Source organism: Colossoma macropomum, unplaced genomic scaffold (genome assembly GCF_904425465.1).
Source record: "Colossoma macropomum unplaced genomic scaffold, Colossoma_macropomum, whole genome shotgun sequence".
NCBI lineage: Eukaryota > Metazoa > Chordata > Actinopteri > Characiformes > Serrasalmidae > Colossoma > Colossoma macropomum.
In genome coordinates this window covers 37144673-37168669 of record NW_023494784.1, presented here as the reverse complement: position 1 = coordinate 37168669, position 23997 = coordinate 37144673, and the positions used below count along the sequence as shown (strand labels likewise).

Genomic DNA, 23997 nt, shown 5'->3' with positions numbered 1-23997 from the left:
ATATTTCACCTTTAAACTTTCAAAAATTTTAGGATTTAATTTCCAGCAAATCCACATTTGGAGTGCAACATCTGGAGCTATACTATGGGTTCAAAACAACATATAAAACATTACAGATGACCCCTGAAATCTTTGTTGTTCGCACAAAGATTGCACGCTGGATTTCCAAATGATTGAACCTTTAGAAAATGATGGAACCTTTTTAAAAATGGTACTATATAGCACAAAAAGGGTTCTTCTACTGTTACAAGCTTGACATCATAACAATAGTAGAACTCTTCTTGGTGCTATACAGAACCATTTTCAAAAAGTTTCTCTATAGAACTATATACAACACATTCTCCATCATCCTGAAGAACCATTTCACCATGCAAAGAAAGACACATCACAGGAGATGAAAGCATACAAGTCATTATAATCATATAATTATTTGGTCATTGGAAGGGTCAGCGATATTCTGTCTTACATCATCAAACACTGACGTGATCGCCAAAGTGAGTAATAGCTAGGTATCTGTGTTTGCAAGGGTTAATCAGTGTCGGCATTGGCTTATTGTAGGAGTGGGCAATATGACGACATATTATCATTATCGTGATATATTATGTCACAACATGTTTTTCTGAGCATATCATGGATCTTGTCAGTACTTAAAGTACTTAAACACTAACCACAAGTTTCATTACAAAGTGAACATAAACAAGTAAATAGTTTGTGAAACTTGTGAAATCACTGTAGTTTTTTATTATTATTATTACACTGAAAAAAGTGGCTCATCAGATCTACTTGACATCTACATAAGGTTGTCATTACAACTGACATAACCCTACATAACTGTTTATAAATGCTTATTACAACAGGCATCATCTGTCATAAAGGCTACTTTAGCTGACTTTGATCAAAATTGGCAAATGTAATCTTTATGGCGAATGACGCTTATTGGAACAAGCATTTATAAACAGTTATGTAGGGTTATGTCAGTTGTAATGATAATCTTATGTAGGTGTCATGTAGCCTTATGAAAAGCACCCTACAGTAAAGTGTTACCATTACTTCATGTGGTAACAAGCAATTTAACTAGTTTTATCCAACCTAAATACATACTTTGAATGAACAATTCTTTCAATCAATGTAGTTTTTTAAGTTGAATAAAAGTAGTTCAATTGCTTGTTACCACATGAAATAATTTTGGTAACACTTTCTATGAATGTCACCATTGTAAGTATCTATAAACACATTTATAACATGTTATAATGTATTCATAAGGCATTATAAACATGGTTATAAATATTTATAAAAAAGAATTACACTGGATTACACTTTAAAGCCATGTTTATTATACATTATGAATTGTTAATATAATGCATTATAAATAGTGTTAATAACATGTTATAATGTCAGTGCCAAAGAAGTCAGTCCCAGCTTGGAGAGCGTAAAGTAAAGACAAATACCAAGCTAACGGTGGTGTACATTGACTTTCCCACATTGGGTAAAACACTGATGGCAGCTCTAGTTTAAACTCTGACATTTGAAGCCTGTAATGTGCTTTATTGTGTATGTTTTAGTGTTTCAGTAAATCCTTCAGTAAATACTTCAACTTGAAGCCTCACTCTTAACACTGGAGAAGGTTTTAGTACAGTATGCTTCACTTTCCTTAGAGCGACAAATACAACTTATAAGCTCTTATAATTTGTTATGATCAGTACTTATAATGTATTATGTTAACAATTCATAATGCATAATAAACATGGCTATAACATATAATGCATTTTTATAAATATTTATAGCTATGTTTATAATGTCTTATGAATGCATTATAACATGTTATGAATGTGTTTATAGATGCTTACAAAAGTGACATTCATAGAAAGTGTTACCATAATTTTTTTAAGTAGATCTGACGAGCCACTTTTTACAGTATATAGAAATTTTTAAATGTGGCACTACAGGTTATATTTTCTCTGTTTCAACTTCTCAAACTTCAGAAAAACTAAATATCACAATGTATATAACGTATCATGAAAATGTCTTGAAATATCATGATATAATATTTTTGCCATATCGCCCACCCCTGCTAACGTTCTAGACGTTCAATGTCTAACTAAAGCGTGAGAGATCTACACACAAATATTTACACTGCAAAAGTCAATCCTCAAACAATGTCACACAAAAATGATCAAAACTACAGAATTCATCCTTCACTTAACTGTTTACCTGTGACAGAATGATGACAGCAGACTTTGGTACTGTTATGGGGAGATGCTGAAAGTTTTCCTGTTTATTCTCTCTATCCTGAGATTTCTCTTTCGCTGGCTCAGCTCTTCAGCCTCTTTCCCCTCATGATGTCAGACAGCTGGGACGCTATAAAAAATTTACATTTTACATAATTTCTGCTGCTGCTGTTACTACATCCATGAACCACTACGGCTATATTATATTTGTCAGTGTGCTTTCTTAACTAACTGTATACAAACGGTGGCCACTGTCATCACTGCATTGAGCGGTGGTACGTCAGCAGTAGTGACAAGTGAGACATCAGTCGAATATTATTTATAGGCTAGTTCATCTGAAAATCCAAATGAATTGTGAGACTACAGCCAAAAATGCAAATCAAATCAGAAAATTTTGAATCACGGCACCCTTATCAGTCAGAGTAGACTGGGCAATATGGGAAAAATACCCATGTTGCATTACTTTAAGGAAGTTTCACAATATACAATATGACATAATATTTATTTTTTCAGTCATCTAATCAGTTGGAACTGAGAAAAAAAATAGTATTTTTATTTTTTAAATGTATCAAAAACTGTGAACACAATGATTTTTATTCAATATTGGGCATACTGTGTTGCACTAAATCCAGTTTTAACAGGACTAATTTTGCTCTCTTTATAATGAAACATGCAGCTGGTCAGTGTTTTAATTACAAGTACTGACAATATGCACAATATGTTCAGCAAAGTATTTTGTACTGCATTGTGACAATTCATCAGGACAACAATATATGTATTGTCATATTGCCCAGCCCTAAGTCAAAGCCTACCTGTTTTAATGTTTAATAATCCTGCATGGGATAGGGCTGGAGATCTCCACTCTGAGCTCATCGGGTGAAGCAAGTCTTTCAGCTCCGTCCTCTTTATCTCACCCACAGGCCTAGAAAAAGCAGTAAGAGCTTTTAAGAAAAAAAAAATAAGACCAAGGATACAACTCCACAGGGCCTTTTCACAGGCGCTTTTATGACTGCTGTGTAAGTGGTACCACTCTCTCTCTCATTTGTCAGCGCTGACCAAGTCAGGAGGCAGACATTAGGGTTGTAAAGCAATGAGGCCCTGAGGACAATAGAGCGCTAATGAAAGAAGGTGGAGAGAAGCTAAAGGAGCTACAGGAGACTCCCTGCTGTGAAGGCCTGGAGAGTCTAGACTGATGTTTGACCTCCCACGGGCTGGCCAGGATGAGCACCACAGCTGAGGATACACACTGGGCTTTTGATAGCACTTGGTGGGTTCCTTTGAGCACAGCTGAGAAGCGACCCAACAAAGCTTGGACAGTCAGGCTAAGAGCAGTTTATGACAGGCACACTGTAACCTTTGTGCATCTAAAGTGGAAAAAAAAGAGGGAAAACTTCCTACAGAAAGCAAAATTCACAATGCCGAATTAACACAGTATTGAATTGGAGGTGCTACAATATGCATAATAATTTTCTTTTTTTTTTTTAATTATGAGACAAAACTTGAAGTCTTGAAATTTTTATGCTATGAATACCTCTGATATATTCTATAATACTTCTGGCATATTTATAGAATTTACAGAATATTATGGTGCAAAAACCAGAGTACATACTGCACCGTGAAATTCATGTGTAGTTATAGTATTTAGTGTCAATTAACATCTAGAACATCTACATTAGGCATGTCAAACTGGGGACCTTCTGGGTCAAAGTGCTGTGGAGATGAGTCCTTGCTAATTATCTGATGAGCTGAATCAGGTTTGTTCAATGAGGCAGCATCTGGAAGTCTACAGTGTTTTGGCCTGTGAGGACTGGAGGTCCTATGGACTAGGGGTGGGTCCTTAAAGCACATTGATTAACTATGTTTCATTAGAAAGTGAGCATAATTAGTCTTGTTTCATTGGATTTACTGTAGAGCAGTTTGTAAAACACTGAATGAAATCATTGTAGTTGTAAGTTTTGTATTATTATTATTATAGTGTGTTATATCTTGCTGTATAGGCAACATGAAGCAATAACAACAGAACCACAATAATTCTAAGGTATAATGCTGCTTATTACTTTTGCCAACATACTTAGATAGAAGTCACAGAATAAGACAATCATTGCATTTTGAATTTCCTTCTAGTCTTTCGGGACTGCAAAAGAAATGGACCATAAAAAAATGGCCCTCTTACAGGCCAAAGTCCACAGGGCCACTGTTTGTTTAATTGACATAAAACTGCCTTTTCAGGTTGCCTGGGGTCATTCCAGATGGATAACAGAAGAGATGTGGGCCAATAAACTGTTGAGAAGAGTCCCCGGCTGTTACCTGATCAGGTCTCGTCGTGCCTGAGTGAGCTTAGAGAGGAAAATCCTGATTACTTTTCATCCTTCAGGCTCTTTTTTTTTCCATTCGGAGCACAAGATTGTTTTTGAATTACGAGCACAAAACCACCTCGCTGTAGATCATCTCTGATTGCGTCACGGCATTATGTCACGGCCTAGAACAGCGTACAAATTGGCTCATGACATGGCTATCACAAAGTGGCTGATTGGCTTTTTTGACGTTCCTTGTCTGACTGAATGTCCACAGTATAAAATTATGTGCCAGTTCTAGTTGATCTGGGAGCACAGCGTAATAACAAAGACCCAAAAACCAAGAATGTACAAAAAATGTACTGTGCTTGGCCTCCATGCACATATTTAATCCACCAATCTATCTTTCATGCTACATACTGAGAGTCAAATAAATATCTTAAATTAGAATTCAGAGTGGTTTAGTGTCAAATGTCTAATTTTAGATAAAATGTTCACAATGGTGGTGATAGGAACCAGACGTCTGAAGAGTTTTAAAGTCTGAGACATTAAGCCTCATTCACCAACATCTTCCTAAGTTTTTTTCTTAAATGTTCTTGAGAAAGATCCTAAGAAAAAGTCACGTCAGATTCATGACGTTTTCTAAAACTGCAGAATTGTTCACACCTTTGTGCTCTTGAGCGTAGATTCTGTCTTTACTTAAGAACAAATCCAAAATAAGAAAACATTGTCGAGTGTCAGAATCTTCGTAAAAACAGCGCAAGTGAGTTTTAAGCAGAAATTTCTTCTTAAGAATGGTTGGAGAATGAGGCCTATCATTTTGTGCCTAAAATGTATTTTTTTAAACCCACTCAAGTTGGAGAGATATGTCCAGGGCGTCGTAAGGCAAAAGAGCCCCCCAAAAAAGCTTATTTTTCCAAATTTACTACTATTTTACCATCATCAACATTACATATAAAGACTTAGATGACATGTGTAGGTTTACATGTCTTCTGAGACTTTATAAGTTTCTTTAAAATGAACCATTTTGCTTAAAATCCACTCTTTGTTTACACCGTAATGATTTGATTATGCAGAATTAAACAAAAAGATCAAATAAAAAGGTTGTTTAAAAATATTAGATGGGAAAAGTTAAAGATGTAGGATTTCTGACCTAAAAAAGGCTACATTCAAGTTCAACTACACTACTCTACTTGTGATGTTGGACGCGAACATAATGTAGGCCATCAAAATCACAAATCAAGATGATTTTTATAACTGCATCTTGGCACTGATGAATCAAATTCATCTAATTAATCAAATCTAATTGTGAGGTGTCTAGATTCTAGATTCCAACCCCTACAAGGAACCCATCATTCAAAAGCCATCAGTACAATGCCAACCATCATTCCAAAGGCAGGTGGTAAAGGAAAGAGTTTTAGGAACACTTGAAGGCATCAGATATAAAACTGAGGTAATTCATAGCAGGGCACGCCTAAAAAAACAGTAACAACGATGTATCAATTATTTCAGTTGCATGCAGTATGTTGCAACAAGGCTCTGCAGTCAGGCTCTCATTAAGGTCTAAGAACAGGTCTACAACGTGTAAGGAGATGTTCAAAGCTTTCTGAGGAAAAAGGCCACTTACAAGCTGTAGCAAGCTGCAAAGCCAGCAAAAAACCATAGTCTCAGAGTTTTTAAGCCTATAAAAGCCAATTTATCATCATGATAACACTTAATTTGGACAGGGTTGAATTCACATGGGGCGGTGGGGTAATTTCTTCTTTTTGAGGGGTACTTTGACTTTATTTAATCAAGAGTGGTTGTTTTTTCTCATTTCTTACAGAATTACAGGCCAAATTACCTACTGTTTTTCACCAAACTCAGTGCTGGTGTGATAATTAGTCCTATTCAGATAAACATCTCTAACGTTTTTCAGCCAATGATGTCTTGCATTAGAAAAATGTTTTTAACTCTGCTTCTTGCCGTATTTAGTGTCTGGGTACGCAAACCTACATTAAATAGAAAATACAACCCACTAGAAACCCGCTATCCTGTGGTGACTTTATGGGTGTCCAGACGCATGAGTTCACATGTGAGGAGACATCTGATAATCTAGTCCAATCTGAATAGAGTTTAAGACTATGCTTGCCAATCCTGGTCCCGCTAGGAGTATCCTTGCAAATTTAAGTGTCTCCCTACTCTAACCCAGATATTTTAAACTCATGAAGAGGTTATATTAGCTTATCAGTTGCATCAAGTGTGCTGGAGGCAGGGAAGACACTAAGGGTCAGTTTCCCAGACAGCCTAATCCTGTATACACAGCATTCTAAACGGAGATTCTCCACTGAAGGGAAAACATAGTCTAAGACTTGTCTTAATGCCTGTCCGGGAAACTGACCCTTATAAAATTCACAGCGCAAAGATACTCAAGGACCAAGACTGGAAACTGCCCTAATGGACCTTGAAACCCTTTGAAGGTCTAATTATTTTGTGTCCTTCTGTGTTTGTATGAAGGCTTTTCAGATTTACAAAAGATCAACTTTAAACTGCTGTGGTTAGTAGGACTGAACGCTAGTGGAAAGAAATAACAACTGAGCCTAAATCTTGAGATGAGGGTGGGACAATTCAAGACCATTTGACCTCTGCAATGAACCAGGAAAAGGGCTAACTTTCAGAAGGAGGCCCTGAGGATCCCCTTGCATGGTAATTTAAAAAGTCTAACAAGCATTTCCATACAATTACAAAGATATCACATTTAACTTCATACTGCCGAGTTGAAGTGAAATGCTTAAAAGAACATCATACGTCTGTTTTTCCAACATGCTTTTGTCCATGTGTGACCATTTTAATGGACTAAATGGACCACCTTCCCAGTAATGTCTTACTAGCCTGGTATTAGCAAGGGTATAAAAAGTAAGAGGGGCTATTTATAACATGAAATGGCTTACATTTTCAACAAATCAGCTTAAGAATCCCACAGTTAATTGGTACGATCTTATTTGCAGCTGACAGAGGAAAAAGTATTTAAATAATAACAATACCTAAGAATAATATTTTGTACCACGGTCTATGCACTTCAGATGCCTCATCACCCGAGTTGCTTCATCACTTTCCTATGAGAAACTAACCCTTCAGTGCTTGGCTCTCTCATTACATGAGGGTGAGAGACCAAGGTCGGTTTAATTGGCCAACTGATTACACCCTATACACCCTGTAAGCCCCCCCCCCACCTACTCCATCAGTCTCCAAGAGGCCCTCCTGTTCACTGGCCCGTGGGTTCAGAGGGATCGCAGTCCCAGAACAAGGCGTCTCTTTGTGCGGTTCACTTGGCCAGGAAATAGAGATGAGTTTGTCCATTGCCTCAGAGGCCACCGAGAGGGCTGGACGAGGCCCCAGGAGAAACTATAGGCTCAGGTATCACTAACGTCAGCACTGAGTAGATGAAGCCTGCCTGCACAATTCAAGATTCTTCAGAAACGGTTTCAGCACAGCAAATTCCTGTGTCGGTAGTTGGCATGAAAGTACTACCAATTCATTTCAATGACAGATTTGTCTTTGACAGACTGATAGTATATCATGCTATATTGATTGATGTAGGACTACTGTAGACATCTGAGCATCGTAGGTAATGTTCAGACTAAACTTGACAAGCTAAACTTATGTTAGATTCTCAAAATGAGCAGCAATTATTCATCACTGGAATATATACACACAGAAAAAACAATAGGAGCTTATTAGCTTCCTAAAACTTGCCCACACTTACTTTACATGTCCATGTCATGTAAAGTCCATAAAATATTTGCACGTTTTCTTCAAAGCTTGAGGAATTATAGTTAACCTGAGATGGGTGGTATATTGTCTATACTGGTGTTGGTGTTGAACAACAACACTGAATTTTCCCACCCTGTTGTGGATTTCAGAGCAGTATTTGATTTTTAGGTAAAAATAAAATAATCCTCCTTTACAGTAAAATAAAGCTCTGCTGATGACTGAACTGTGTTCTAACACAGTTTTACCAATAAATAATTACATGCTGGAGTTAATGTATAACTGCTAATTCACCCTTTAACCCTGAAGGTTGGCACCAGACTGCTGGTCACACAGCAACACAGACAACAATCTTGCCCAGCTAGTAGCTAACGAAAAGGCAAAGAGAAAGATTTAAGACGAACATCAATAATTTGGAGATGAATGGACTTATTTGCGTTTATAATCACTCCAGCTGGTTTCCTGATATGTTTAATCTGCAACGAGACACTGACAAACACTAAAAAGTCACGAAGCTAAAGTCGGCTTCTTGTTTGCCATCTTCGTGGTCGAATTTTCCCATTCCACCTTAAATTGTGCAGCAGTTACATTCTGGCGCGTCAGGCACGATTTAAGGTGGAACAGGAATTCAAACAAGAAGCTGGTGAACAAGAAGCTGACTTCAGCTTCATCAAAAATCAAACGTTGAGAGACATTTTACAAGAAACTGTTCTACTTTTAAGGAAAAGTTTCCTGCTGGAGATGTCAGAAAAGCAGCTATAGCTTTTACAGCTACAGCTATAGCTAAAGCTTAAAAGCACAAAGTTAGTCTGCCTTTTCGCTTATATTTTTAGTCTATACTAGTATATTAGCAAATACTGAGACATATTTACAGCAAAAATGGTAAAATGTTACTTCAATAAAATGAACATAAAATGTTGCGGCTCCCAAGATGATTCGACTTTTGTTGAAAGGACAAAATGGCTCTTCTCAACATTTGGGTTGCCGACCCCGGCTCTAGGCTCTTTTGAAATAACAGTTCAAAATGCATTAAAACTAAATCATTACCAGGTATCCTTTGTGGAAATCTGGCTTCTGGTCTGGTTAGCATTGTGCAAGGTTCCCTTTGATCTAACTTTAGAAGGAGAAAACAGAACAAAACAAGCCAAACATTAACTTTATTAATGCAAACTTGAAGTTGAGCTGGGTGATTAATCAAATTTATTTTCAATTACGTGCTTCACTTCAAATGATTATACAAACAAGATAGTTGAAATAAAATGATGATTGTGCCACATTCCAGTTCGCAATGATGTTCTCATTTTGTCTTCTGTTATAGATCCAGTGCCCCCCTTTCCTTCATTTTTATTAGTTTTTCAGTTGAATTATATTTAAAGTTCAAGGAAATCCACTGTTAAAGTTTTTTAAAAAGTTCAATAACAAAAGCATGATGTTTTTTTCTAAAGTCAATGAGGAATCATGTTAAATATTCATGATCTCAATACTGACCAAAATAATTGTGATCATGATTTTTGCCATAATCGGGCAGCCCTGACTTAAACATCATCATGTGATATATTTAGTACAAAATATGATATTTTTTAATCTATCCTACCAAGAACTACATTCATCCGTACTGGACAGTGTTTTTCCCAACAGATGTTACCTACTCATTAGTGGACAATGACTAGCGTGGGAGATAATGCAAAGATGTTCTCCGAGGCAGATCAGTCTAAGCGCAAGGACGTCCTTTGTGTTGTGACAGCTGAAAATAAGTGTCATTTACTGCATTGGGATTATCCTGCTTAGATTTCCTTCATTTCAGCCGGCCAACACCCCTTCTGGAGTGTACTCTTTCACCACATCGCAAGGAATCCGAAATACTGGGTCACCTTTACCAAAAGCAAGATAAAGAACCCTTAGGGCTCTTGCACATCTTGTGTAGGAAAACTTCTAGGTATCACTGCATGCTTTGGGAACTTCTATCCAGGATCTCCAGTTTGATGACCATATCGCATATTCCTACTAACTACTCTCATTCAGTCTTAAACTTCACTGCAAACCTACAATGGTGGCATAAAGTCAGGCATTTTACTACTATATCTGGGAGTAAAATTAATTGGGTGTATAATGAGAGTTTGATTAATTTAATTTGGTCTGGAGCTGCTCGATCTTCTTCTAGAGGCATTCTGGTCGTGTTTAATTAACCAGACACAATGCTCCATCTGAGGACACACTGGGAGCGGTAAGCGGCTCCCAATGGCTATTACCGCAACCGGGTCTTCTGTTAATTGCTGATTTGGGGCCGTGCTGATCTAATCTCCCGTGTTGATGAGAGATTTGGGTTATGTCCCGGCGTACCCTTGTCAGGTTAAGATTAAATAAAACCCTTTAGCTGTCTCACCCGGGACTGCGGCCAAGGTAACTCAATAGAGATGCCTGGACATTTATCCTGTGTGGGAGAATACAGTACGCCCTTATTCATCCAAAGCTTTCTCATGTGTCACAGGACGTGAGCCAGCAGCGTTGATTGTGCGTTTGATGAGCATCGCAGGGCACGCTCTGACAAAGTGTAGAGGGGAACGGCTTGTGACGGAGGTAAGGTATAGTTTAATTTCAGAAATGACCTGTGATCAAATTATGCAATTCGAGCCGTACTTGTTTTTGGAACCTTTCAATATGACAGCTTTTCCTATTCAAAGGTGCCAAAATATATATGCTGGAATTGCAGTTTTGCTGGATTGCTAGTGCCTCTCTATGTGCTGTGCTGTGTGGCACATTAGGCCTGCTATTCAAAGCTTTTGTTAGCTTAGCCAAAATGCTACAATCCCAGACACCAGAGAATAGAACTCAGATAATAGTTATTATCATCTAAACTTGTGGCAGCAGAGCACCAATTAGTCAGAATCAAACCTGTGCTGTGTTTTGTGACACTGTTTGGGTCTGCAGCTGGCTTGCTAAACTCACGCTAAGCTAGCTAAATAGCCTACAGATCCAAACGCTACAGAATAGGCTTCATTTCTCTTTTCTGTCCCGTCTACAGCAGTTGCTCGACTTCACTCCCTCAGATTTGAGTCATTATCATCTAAACTTGTGTCTGTGCTTTAGTTAGCCAGAACAGAACAAGTTCTGTGGTGAGTAGAGCTGTTATTATGCTAGGTAAGCTAACGCTAACCAGCTCCTCTCTCCTGGTTAGCAGCGCTGTTTAACATTGCGCAAGTTATTTAGATTGATTAGCTGTTAGATTTGAAATTTACTGAATAATGTCTTTCAAATAACACTTGGTGACGATTTAAGCACAAAAAACTTGCTGATTATGTTTGATTTTGAAATAACGCAAGACGAAATGGCACAAATGCGACATAAATGCTTTTACCTCAGTTGTTCTGGACCACAGGTCATCACCTGGTCCTTGAATACTCACATTTATTCACTCCACATTAATATTTTCCCCTATAAAGTCAATGCTGCAGCCATTTTTGTTATAATACAAGCACGGTGTTGCCCAGTATGTGTAATATTAAAAGGAAATTCTCATGATTTTTCACAATTTTAGCATAATTAAATGGTTAAGGTGTAAATAAAGTCGTTCAGAGGGGTTTGGCATGAAATGCTTCGTTGTAGAGAATCTTACCGAGTCAGAACTGCTCACAGTGGTGGTGATAGGAACCAGACGTCCAAAGCAAGGTAAAACGGTATTTTACTGTTCAACATTACATATATAACCTCAGAAGATAAATACAAGTGTAGGTTCACTGGTTGTGGATAGTAAATAAAATGGCTATATTTGCATCATAGATATTTTGACACCTGGTTCCTGTCACCACCACACAAAACTTTCTGATTATGTTTGATTTTGAAATAATGCAAAAGATAAATAATGCATAAGACAAATAGAACAAATGCAACATAAATGGTTTTACAGCAAATACACCCCCACCGCCACCATTGCTATCATACCAGTATCATACCATGTTGGCCAAAATGTGCAAATTGATGCTGACAACAGTATAATTACAATTTATGTATGTTTTAATATAGGCACTTGGAGCTGAAAGGCCTTTCCACAATGGTAACATTATTTTTTCTGACCTATTCAATTTCTGTATACTTTTGCAGATGAACTCATTTGACCATTCACTGTTGTTTTTGGCACTGGAATGGCAACAACCAAGATGACCCATCCAGTATAGAGGCTATGCGACTATGTCCCTGAACTTGTATGATACTGGTATGAAACCTGAACTTTTTCACAAACATAAACAGGATTTGTTCCTGGTCAGGTGTGGGGCTTCCTAAATGGTTTCAAACTGGGTTATGGACATCCAAGCTATATGCAAAAGAACTGAATGAGATGGTGAAACTCTCCATGGTCCTTTCACTTACCCAAAATGGAAAAGTAACCAGCTCATTGATTGTTTTTTTTTTCTTTATGAGGGATGTCACGTGTGTTATTAAACATTAGCATCACAGAGCTCTTGTTTTTAAGCCAGCGACATGTCAACTTTTTAACTAATCAGTTTTTCCGACTGGTTGCTGCAGTCTTATTTCACAGTGGTACACCAATAAACAGAAAACAAAGCTCCTCTGTGGGCCAAAGCGATACGACATACAATGCTCATGCCCTTTCTTACGTTTAGATAAGACAGAGGATGCGGATCTTATCACTGACCAGAGCAACCTGCATTGTCTTTCGTAACCCCAGGGCCATTTGTGACCCCAGTGACCCTAGGGGCAAGGGCGAGTGGCCCTCCCCTGTCGTTCCATTTAGTGACATTGTGATACTTCAGCGGTCTCAGGTCAGCTCCTATCTCTACAGGTAAGCATCCCCAGTCGTTCTGGATCACAGGTCATCACCTGGCCCTCTGACCTGGACACCAGCCTTGAATACTCACATTCATTCACTCCACATTATTATTATCCCCTGTAAAGTCAACACTGCAACCATTTTTGGTACGAACATAGTGTTGCCCAATATATGTAATATTAAAGGGAAAGTCAACTGATTTTTCAGCATTTTTTCAGCATAATTTCAGCATAATTAAATGGTTAAGATGTAAATAAAGTCGAGTGGTATGGCATGAAATGCTTCGTTGTAGAGAATCTTACCGAGTCAGAATTGTTCACAATGGTGGTGATAGGAACCAGACGTCCAAAGCAAGGCAAAACAGTACTAGAAGAAAACTGATTTTTACATTTACATCTATTTCACCATTCAACATGACATATACAGCCACGGAAGACAAATACAAATGTAGGTTCACCAGTCGTGGACAGTAAATAAAATGGCTATATTTGCATCATATGCAATGGTGGTTCCTATCACCACCACTGCAAGGAAATCTGTGTCGGTAAGTTTCTCTACAATGAACCATTTCACACAAACCACTCTTAGTTTACCTCTCAGTGATGTAATTATGCAACAATTTTGAAACATAAGTGGAATTCCACTGTAATTAAGTCCCTGGTTTCAGTATGGGGTCATATTAAGGGTCATAAACAGCTGGATCCTAATACTGCAGTGTTTTGCAATGAAAAATGAAACAGAAGCAACAAGGTCTTCATTTATGAGTGTGAGAAAACAGGAATGTACACTTCCTGCCAAATATGTGCATAAAATAGATTGAAATATGGAACATTATAGTGAAAAATCTAATTTACACAATTTTGTTCTTTATCCCAAATGTAGCTGATCAGCCAGGGCATGTTTGGTGGCTGAAGTCTGCTTCTTCAGATCCACACTGGAGCCATGAGACTAATACAGCAAGCAGTGCACATGTGTATACTGTTTATAACTGTGTGTGACACACTGTGATCTATACAAATGAACACTGTACAGCTAAAAACAGTAGCAGCATCAATAAAGGCATGTTTTCTTATAAGATGAACTTGTATTGAACCTATATTAATAACTTAAAATGCTACCCATGAAAGAAACAGCATCAGCAGCTGGTTTCTTTCCGAAGTTTCTTTTTCAATTGTTATCGTTAAACGCGTGTCATACAGTGTCAGAAACCACATAAGCAAGTCTCTTTGAGATTACTTCCACTGGTTTGGAGTGAAATGCTCAGTTCTAGAGAAACTTACAGAGTCCATGGTGGTGATAGGAACCAGACATCCACCTCTAAAAGCTCCCTCATGGACAGTTATTGCAAAAAATAGTTATGGATATGTTTCCTGATGCCTGACACACTGTTTATGATACTTTTGAGATGAGATTTGGGCCTGAAACTCTTTTTCAAAATATATTCATGGTGGACGGGTACATGCAGGGAATTGTGAGGCAAAATAGAAAACTTATTGTTCAGATTTATCACTATTTTACCATCATTAACATTCCATATAAAACGCAGAAGACGCATGTTGGTTCACTGGTGGTTTTGGATGGTAAATAAAATGGCTACATTTGTGTTGCAGACATGGTGACCTCTGGTTCCTATCACCACCACTGTAAAGAAATCTGTCTGTAATCTTATTGAAAATGAACTATTTCATATCAAACCACTCTGAATTACTTTGTTTACATCTCAATCACTGAATTTGGGAAAAAATTGGAAAAATCTGTGTTAGCTACACAAGCTTCACTGCTCCTCTGCTAAAGATTGGGAACATTTAGACTGGGAAACTGGGAACATCTAAGCCAGGAATTTGGCCATGGAGGCCTAAAGAAGACATTTTCTACAATCCAAACTGTACCATTAGTCTTATACCAAATCTGAACACACCACAAACAAACCCTGCAGGAAAGCAGTGACAAACAGGTACGTTACCCCAGGGAATGACCCAGTTCCAAGATCTAAATAAAGTCTGACAGTGATGTCATGGCATTTCAAGTGTAGGCACTCGGTATAATGACAGAGTGCACTCAGATGTGGTCAGATAGCTGAGGAGTTAGGTATTGCATATGGCACTTCAAGCGGAGGAGCAAACCTCTATTTAGAGAGAATATTTACTTCATCATCCAGGCAGGAGCACAGGGAAATAACCCTCGCAAAAATCTTGGACTGGTTCTTGCCAAAACGGAAAATTAGAGCTCATCCATGAGATTTGCTACAATAAATCATCCTGTCTACTACTAATAGCTCAGGCTTTGAAACTGGCAATTATTGTCAAACTTTACTACCACCAAAAACAACGCAGCAGGCCTACTCCTGAACCTCTGGATGTTCCTTTTTGAGCCATTCTACATAATCCTACAGCAGTTCCCTGGTCCTGGAGGCCAATTCACACCAGAAGTACATCTGACAGAACAGATGTGCTTCTATTTTAAAGGAATGAAATCAAAGTTATGCAACTTTCCACTCACCCCAGATGCAGTTGATCAGCCAAGACGTTTTTGGAGTCTAAATTTTGCTTCCTTAGTTTAGAATTGCTGCTACTGTGTTGCTAGCAAACACTAGAAGTCAACAGTCACACTCAAAACGTCTCTTAACTCACTCAAACCACATCCAGGTCTTCGTTAGAGTCATGCAGTTGAGGTGGTTTATAAGACAATATGACTTACTGTTAAGCATAAAAATGATAGACTTAACTGTATAACTGAACACTGCAGTTGCACTGAATATGCATATGGATGCTACAGATTTTGTTCACAATATGTGTTGTTTCTTTTCATAAATAACTGTTAATTTTGAATTTTCCATCAGAAAATATATGGGTCATTCTCCATTTGGAGTGGGAATTCAGGTGGATACATTCTTAAAAAATAATTTTCTTTCACCCCAAAACTAAATAATCTTAATATGTCCATTAACATCTCCTATTATCATATATGCCAAAAGTAGAGCTTAATTCCAAACATATCTTACAGTCACTCGTGTTGTATGAATATGGTGTAACACCAGTGACTGTGACTCCAGTGACATTCTGGTTAAAACTGAGGATTTTGTAGATTGGCTGACTCAATGGCCATCAGGTGACCTTGTGCAACTATTTAAAATCAGAAATAAAATGATATTTGGCATTATTCTGACAAAAAATTTAATTGCCCAGCCATTAAAGCACATAATACCGGTGACACACAGAAGTTATGTGCTGCCTGATCAACAAAATTGATAATAAATTAATGAAATATAGTGAGTGAGTGTGACTCGCCTTCTCATGCCATGAGATGCTTCCTCTCAGATGAGCACCGACCCAAAGAAGCAGTTTAATAGAGCTGAAAATACTGTTAAAATGTAACATAACAGTCCTGAAAACACCAGTGAACAAAATCTCTGACAAATTAAATAAAATATAATAAAAAATACATAAAATACAGATTTTTAAAATGTAGTATAACATTAATGATATAAAAAGCAAACATGAATCTGTTTTATGCATATTCCTGAGTTAAACCTAAAAATGGTTTCTCAAATGTTGAAAACGTGTTTTTGTGATGAGTTGTTTTACATAGTGACTATGAAACAAGATAAAAAAAATCTGAGAAATCATAAGGAAAAAGTGTTATTTAATCTTAGGTCAACTGTGTAAATGTGCATACCGACTTTTGGAGCTGTGCCTAATATTTTAATTATCTTTTTAAGCCCTGCGACCTTTATGACATGGTTTCCCACTCCGAATGGAGAGTGACCCATGTGCTTATAAAAAGAAAAAGTAGAAAGCGCAAATGAAAGCTAGTGCCTGTGTGACGTGCGAGCACACAGAGAATCGGATTCTGAAAGCAACCAGAATTTGGCAGAACATCCTGGCATAACACCCTGCGGTGAAGTGTTGTTCATTTTTATAGTTCACAGTAAGTCATACTGTGTACTAAACCACATCAACATGAACTTAATGAAGATCTGGATGCAGTTTGAATGGAGTTGGGAGAGGCTTTGGGAATGTATTTACACAAAAGATTAGGGTGACTATTGACTTCTAGTTTTTGTTAGTGACATTGATGTCATAGCTCCAACACTAAACATTCTGGGCAGGCAGTCTGTGCAAGTGCAGAATGTTTAATTAATGTTTCAGTCCACACCAGCTTTGCTAGATGGGTGCCTTATGCCTGACCATATGTAAAATCATAATTCCTAAAATGTTATACTCTTGTTGCTCTGGTAGTTGAACAGCAGCTCCTGCACTGTACTAAAAGTATGTGGAAGCTATTCTTGTAGTGATGGACATTTTACTTGACATGTACGGCGGTAAAAGCATGACTAGAGCACAGCGTGGGCTTAAGGGGTATTAAAGCCCCCCAGCATTGGGCTGTGGAGCAGTGGAACTGCATTCTCTGGAGTGATGGAGCTCCATCAAATACCTTTGGGATGAGTTGGAGTGATCCAGAACTGATCATCCAACATCAGTACCTGACCTCACTAATGCTCACGAATACTGAACGCAATCAAATCCTCACAGCAATCTTCCAACATCTAGTGTAAAGCCTTCCCAGAAGATTAGAGGCTGTTACTGCAGTAAAGGGGGCCAAACTCCCTATTAATACCCTTCATTTCAGAAGAAACGTTGGCTAAGCAAGATCTTGGTCTCTATAATTGCAGCCGGGTTCTTCTCTTTGGGCGCCTCTTTCTAAACTGATTTCCCTCTTCGTCCATCTGTCTCCCTGGATCTTTCGGCAGCGGAGCATTTCCTCCGAACCGAAGAGGCCGACCAAACAAGGCCGCCTCTCTTTGAGCAAGTGATAAAAAGTTAATTGGCGCTACGTGGCCGTTCTTCAGATTCCTCAGTAATTGGCTGGAGTTGAACCAAGCGTGGCAAAAGGCCGTTTAATGACCTTGTTGGGGGAGGACGGAGACAATGAGAGAAAAAAAGAGGAGCTTAATCAATTGGCGCTGCTCCAAATTGTCTGATTAAGAGTCTGAAGCAACAAACTATTGACTCACAATGTTGCCATGAGAGTCTGCAGCGTGTACCTGCTGCTATCAAGAGAACACTTTCTTTCAGGGCTAATTATATGCTCACAAGCCAATGGTAATTACCTTTTTAAGTAGTTGTCGGACTGGCAAGGATTAAACCCTCATTTATATTTTGCTTTCAAGTGACAGGGCTTAGTTCAAAGGCCAGGTAAAACAAGAAATGCCAGTTAATAAGAACAATTATCTTGCCAAAGAGGTAAAACAACCGTGCCTTATCTAATCTAACACTGCAGTCCTGGGGAATCAAAAGCCTACATTTACTACTGTTTGTTGAAATGCCTACTGCCTAAATAATTTCAGCAATCATCACAGCATGGTATCTTTGTGTTTCATCTCTTTACAATCTGCTTTTCTGTAAAGAATAGTCAAATGCATGCAATCCTCCTCTTTACCCCAAATGTATTCAATCAGCCAAGACATGTTTGGTGACTCCTTTAGTTTTGGAGCTACAAAGCTAATGTAAAAACCAAGTAATAAAAGCTTATCACCAATTAGTGCTGTGCAAACCGCTTGCCTATACAGACACTTGCCTCAAACCTTGTTAAAGGGGCATTCTGGGAGACATAGGCAGTGATCTCTAGCACTCAGCCTCATCAGTTTGACAGAATTCATAATTTTCATGTTGTTGTTCAATGTTATCTCACTACAATACCCAGCATGCGTTCATACACTATATGGACCAAAATATTGGGACACCTACACATCACACCCACAGGAGCTTTTATGTCATCCCATTCTAAATCCACAGGCATTCATATGGAGATGTTCCCCACTCTATGAGTTTTCATGGCCTATCGCTTAGTGGCTAAGCTGTTGTTGCTCTTAGGTGCTTCCATTTCACAATAATCGCACTTACAGTTGACAGGGGCAGATCTAGCAGGACAGAAATTTCACAAACTGACTTGTGGCAGAGCTGGCATCCTATGACAGTGCCACGTTTAAAGTCACTGAGCTCATCAGTACGACCCATTGTACTGCCAGTGTTTGTTAGCAATGGGTGTGGCTGAAACATCATAACTCAATAATTAGGAGGGGTGTCCTAATGCTTTTGTCTATATAGTGTATATCAAACAACCATCCCTGCGGTGTCAACTAATCCTGACTGCTAGCCTAGCCACTGATCTTTAGGCTGATCAATACAACCAAACAAGCATTAGCGCAACTCTTATCTCAGTTACTGACAAACTGTATTCAGTGCAAAAAGGACGCCAAAGACAAGCTTTGCAGTTTTTCTTCCCACCTTCAAGATACATCTTCAGAACTGGGTTTTGACTTTTAAACTTAAAAATCACTCAAAAACGTGATCTGTTAAATAATAATACACTTATGTCACCCATTTTAATACTTTTTGAGTCAGATTGTTTTCTGATTTAACACATTCTGTGCTAAAAGCAACCCAAATGTGTTTACATAACTGGGTACAGAAATATTTCAACACATTTTGTGTCAAAGGTAACACAAAATGTGTCGCCTCCAACTGAACACACTGATGTGGCTAGTTAGAGACAGAATGTGTTGTTTTAAGGGTGTAGTGGATGTGAGTAAGCATGCTTACAACTGATGTAGTGATAGTTCATTTTCACCAGAGTGTTCCTCTACATGATCTCTGACAGACTTGCCTATGTGTTCTCTGGCACTCTATGACACACTTTGATCTATAAAATGGACATAAGTACATTAGCACAGCTACAATAATAGTAGTAACCACCTTGAAGTAAAGCAAGCATGAATGTTCTCTGTACTTCTGTGTATAATACAGCATTAGAAACCAAAAATGTAAGTCTTTTGAATTTTGAGATTGCTTAATCCAACAATTCGAGCCACCAAATTGTAAAATAATTTGAGGGAAAAGGAAAATTGCATTAATTGAATGTAATTATTTAATGCAAAGGCAGTGACCGTCTTTCACCTGCTTAGTGGACAGAACATTTTGCTTTATCGAGGTACACGGCTGCTGACAGGGGAATCCGATCCCGAGGTCACTCTGACAGGCTAATGGAAGCGCCCTCATATCTCGGAGGCTCCTTCTCTCTGGCTATCTCTGCAAGCAGAGGGGAAGTTCAAAGCGAACAAGGCCGCCTGTGATCTCTCCCCATGCTCCGAAGTCACGGAGCGACTCCAGGACTGACAGCTGGCGTAAGAGGAGAGGAGGTGCTCTCCTTCACTTCTCATCACTCTGAGAAATGACTGATGGGGGAGATAGCGAGGGAGGCAGGAGGAAATGAAAGAGCCAGGGAAGGAGCAGGAGTTGGCAGCAAGGAGTGGTAAAGAGAGAGCTGGTGCGATGATTTGTGGGAGTGTGGTTTCTGATACTGTTATCAGGAAAAACGGACAAAATTAAATTACATAGCTAAAAACTAGGGAGTCATCAATACTGATACTGGCCCAACACCATGCTCACTTACTCATACTTGACCTCGCAAAAGGACAGGATTTGATACTACAGGATACTATGTGACATAAGTCTAGTGTACGCTGTTGTGCTAATAAACAAACGACCCAAGTTGAATGAGGGTCTGGTCGCACAGTAATGTGTTGCTGATGCCAAGGTAGTCAGACAGAAAGTCATTGGTCACTTTCAATATTCCACCTTGGCAGATTCCCGCCAGACTGTGATTTTAGCTTGCTTTTTAACATACACAATCACAACTGCTTATTTTTATTTAATCCCTGTGTCTGTACAGCCAGTGTGGTCTTTGTGATTACTGTCTATTTGCAGCGAAAGCACCGCCGCCATTATTCAGTCTCTAGTAGGAACAACCAGTGGTGGACAGTAACGAAGTAAATGTAATTCTTTACTGTACTTAAGTAGTTTTTTCGTGTATCTGTACTGAAGTTTTTCCATTTTGGGCGACTTTTTACTTTCACTCCACTACATTTCAGAGTCAAATATCTTACTTTTTACTCCACATTATGCGAAATCTGTCATTCCTTTTGGTTTATGTGTGCATAAAAACGTAACATGTCAAAACAAAAGAAGCACAAAGTAAGAACACCAATCTGGTACAGCGCGCACTTTGTTTTGAGCTTGTTTCGACCTGTTGGACATACCGACCCAGTGTAAGCACATGGTTTAACATCAGTGCAGCAGCGTAAAATTTTGGGAGTGTCTATGCCAACATAAACGATAGAACTAACCTAACTTTGTGTAAATAGACCACATTATAGACATATGTACACATATGCAGCCGTGACTGGCATCTTGCTTTCTTTTCTGAATTTATACAAACACTTTCATTTTATAGTAAATTTGTTTTTGCTAGTTTATGTTTATGAACAGAGACCTACAGATGCAATATAGTAAAGGAAAACTAATTTGTGAAGTGTTTAAAGCTTTTTATTAAACTTAAACTTGTAACTAAGCCGCAAATAAATCTTAAACTCAAACTTTGCTTATTTGCCAAAAGTTATTTCATGGCCACTCGGTTCTACCTAATGGAGACTGTTTGCCTTCAGTGTTTTGTGCTTATGATAATTTTAATAGACATCAGTGTCAGACTAATTAAAGACATTCTATTAATAGATTGGTTTCCAAAGAGTGACACTAGAATATTTTCACCTAAAATGAGTTAATGAAGCAAGAGTCTTGTTACAGAAATGCTAATAGGACATTAGAGACATAATTAATCTTGTAGTACTTTTACTTTCAATACTTAAGTACATTTGAAGGCAAATACTTTTATACTTTTACTCAAGTGGAGGTCTAAAGGGAGGAACTTCTGCTTTTACTGGAGTAATATTTTACCTTGTGTATCTCTACTTTAACTCAAGTTCATGATTTGTGTACTTCATCCACCACTGGGAACAACTATCTAGGAACCAAAAAAAGAGCGTACTGTTTCACAGTGGCGAAAATAAAGCGCATACTAAGCTGCTCAATGCTTAATTCCTATTGGTAATTGCCACATCGCTTCACTCCTTATTTGCATAAAGTTAAACTCTGCTTAACTTTTTTGAGCCGCCGACTTCGCTCACTTTGCGTCTGCAAAGTTTTCACTGCCTCCTGTTGCCCAAATCGCCAGCTCTCATTGAAAATAAATGACCTCCGGCCGCCTTGACGCATTGCATCGCTGCTGCTGTGAATGCAGGGTTACAACCCCATGTTTTATGTGGGATGATGTGGGATCAGTAACATGTGCCATTAAAACACTGAACTGGTGATGACAGACAAAGAACAGCTCTTGATGCTATTATAGAAGACATTCAGCTATAGCTCAACCAGCCAAACAAAACATAAAACCCAAAAACGTGAGCTCCTCAGATGTGATTCCTACTGTAACTGTGCCACTAGACTACAGAGTCCGTTGCTGAAAAAGACAGAAGAGGATCAAAACTATGAAATGTACTTTACATACAGCTGTACAGAAGCGCTTTTTTGACATAGAACAAAGCCCACTCTTCTCCATTGCTGCGCTACTTGTTCCAGGGTAATTAATGTAGCATAGCTAGCTAATGTACTTCATTTGCTTCATTACTCAGTGAGTATTAAAACGTGTACTAGTACTCAGTTTGGAAAAAAACAGTATTAATTCCTCCCTACTAAAAACAGTACTTTATGTACTTCTGTCTATTTTTATAGATAACAGTGTCATACAGTGCTAGAGACCACGCATGCAAGTCTATTTTAGATAACTGAACAACACAGTGTGATAATAAAGCCTGCGCAAAAGTCAGAGACCACCCTTCATTCATTTCATTTCCAGTGAAAATAGGCACTGAGTACAAATGATTCTTTTTTCAGAAGATATTTTTGAATGTCAAAAGAAAATGAGTGAAAAAAAAACAGGAGTTTCCAAAACTGGAGTTTAAAAAATGATTAAAAACTACAGAGAAAATTGGACTCCTAACAATCACCTGCATAACCTGGCAGACCACTATAACAGTCCCCATCAGAAAAGGATGTGTAGCTGTTCAAGAAGCTCTTACTCTGAAAAGGAAACAGACACATCAAAAAGAAACAGAACAATGGACTGACCACCCCAGAGTCCAGACCTCAACATCACTGAATGTGTTCGGGATTACTGGATGTAGAAAATGAAAAACCGACTTCTAAGACTGAACTTTGGCGGAATGACTACAGATTTCTTTGAGAAACTGAAAGTGAGTCTCCTGAAAACAATGAAAGCTGTAATAAAGGTAAAGAGTGGACACACTAAATACTGAAACATCTGAAATATATATATATATATATATATATATATATTTTTTTTTTTGTTTGTTTTTTTTTGTTTTTTTTTGTTTTTTTTTTCCTGAAAAATAATTTAGTTGTACTTGATGGTTGTTTTGAGTGGAAATCAATTAATGAAAGGTGGTCTCTGACTTTTGCACAGCACTGCATTCCTTTAAGCTGCAATGTTTGCTTATTTTATACTTTTTTTAGTTTCAGTTTAGTTTAACAGTAAAGAGCTGAACCCTGGAAAGGGAGAAAACTGGACACTGTTCATGATTTTATGCTGAATGACATAAAAACATAATAAAGCAAACTCAGCTAGTTTGTACTGTAGCCCATGTAATTACTGAATAATAAGCCTTAGGATGTAATAAGGCTGGGATTTTGCATTACAGCCATTGTGAACACTCTGAAGCTATCAAAGAATATAGGAACCACACTATATAAAACCTAAATGAAACAGACACTAAGAAACAATATTATTCACTTTTAGAATTCATCTACAAATGATTACAGTTACACAACAGATAATATAGTTGCCTCTGAGACGCAAAATAGTGCCACAGTACAAACATGAGAAAATGTGTTTGTATAGATTTTGCACATTTTTCAGTCTAATATCCCAGTTTTAAGTTTGAAAGGACCCAAAATAACCACCCAGCTAAGAGGTCATTTTCAGCACTGTACCATTTGCAGTGTGCATCTGTTCTTCAACAGGTGCT

General features: G+C 38.1%; 1 protein-coding gene across 6 annotated transcripts in view; it reads right to left on the bottom strand.

Moving 5' to 3' along the window:
* Nucleotides 1–23997, bottom strand: part of lypd6b (LY6/PLAUR domain containing 6B) — a 54412-nt gene that overhangs the window by 28054 nt on the left and 2361 nt on the right. For 2 of the 6 annotated variants that reach the window (XM_036570894.1, XM_036570931.1), the window contains exons 2-3: nt 3041–3150; nt 2212–2358 (exon numbers count right to left, since the gene is read on the bottom strand). The exons of 2 other annotated variants lie outside the window; for them this stretch is intronic. The gene's annotated coding sequence lies outside the window, so the exon portion shown is untranslated. The remainder of the gene's footprint in view (nt 1–2211; nt 2359–3040; nt 3151–23997) is intronic. 2 more of the 6 variants (XM_036570902.1, XM_036570921.1) reach the window with 1 other exon arrangement.